Genomic DNA, 1,281 nt, shown 5'->3' with positions numbered 1-1,281 from the left:
GAAAACAAAACTGGGTCCCCGTTACTCCCCCCACCCCCCTTAAAGCCCTGCCCTTCCCTCCTCACCCAACAACTCTTTACCACTTCCTCTCCCCAGCACCAGGCAGGGTGACAGTGACAGTATTGAGCAGTAACAGATCCAAGCAGCGGGTCAGTGTGTTGCTGTCACGTTTTTTTCCCCTCCAAGGGCACGATCTCCCCTGACGCGCCACGTGCTCCCAAAGCAAAGCTCTGGTGAGCACGAAAAGCGGGGCCGCGTGGAACAGGAATTCTGGGCTCTGTCACTTCCTTTCCTGTTTATGTGTTTCAAGGATTTAGGGAGTTCCCCCCCCCCCGTGTTTTGTATTGGGCATAGCCAAATCTCATCAGAGTATTAGGGAGTCTCTTCTCCCCCGTCACAGTCTGAATTGAAGGACTGGAGGGGGGGCCCACAAATGTGAAGAGTTTGTTGTAGAGAAAATTAGTGCAGCCTCAGAGGGGTGAAGCTCCCAGCAGGGTGTCAGTGGGGGTCGTGGCAGGCAGCGGATATGGATTTTAGCAGCATGTGTTGGGAAGGGTGTCAGGTTTGGGAGCCACAGAGGGCTATGGGCAGAGCAGGGAATGGCTGGATTTGGGAGGCCTGGATGTCTAGCCGCAGGGGGGGGGAGAGTTGGAGCAGATTTTGGGGGACTGATTGGGGTTGCTGTTCCTTGGGCTGTATCCACAACTCATCTCCCTGTTTTCCATCGCAACCCTCCTCCCCCCTTCTCCCAGATGAGCATGGGGGTGAGGTGAGCCCCCTCTTGGTTGACTTTAGGCCTGTCTGTCCCTCTCTTGCCCCCCAGTACAGCGTGCATGGGGCTACTCAAAATATCCTGGGCTCTAGGATTTGGATTCCACAACAGTTCAGGGTGGAGATGGTGTGCTGGGGACGCCACCCCTAACTGCCCCCCCACGTCATCTGAAGAGAGGGCAGCTGCCGTGGGTTGTGTGTGTCGAATCAGGTCTCCACTGGGGGTGGGGGGGCTTTATATGGAAACAAGGACAAAACACCCAGTGCGGACATAGGAAGGGGGCCCGTGGCCACCCTAAGTGGGTCTGTGCCCAACAGAAGACACCCTCCCTTCCTTTCTGCTAGGAATTCGACACAGACTATGCTTTCTGGGCCAGAGTCCTAGAGTCCTTGCTTAGGTGACGCTCACAGCCAGCTTGCTCCCAGGTATGGGCTGCAGGATCGGCCTAGTCTATTTAACGCTGCCTTTTTACAATGCTAGGTTGTGTTTGAACTGAATAGTTCTCTAGA

Source organism: Gopherus evgoodei, chromosome 23, assembly GCF_007399415.2.
Source record: "Gopherus evgoodei ecotype Sinaloan lineage chromosome 23, rGopEvg1_v1.p, whole genome shotgun sequence".
Lineage (NCBI taxonomy): Eukaryota > Metazoa > Chordata > Testudines > Testudinidae > Gopherus > Gopherus evgoodei.
Note: the sequence above shows the minus strand (reverse complement) of the source record.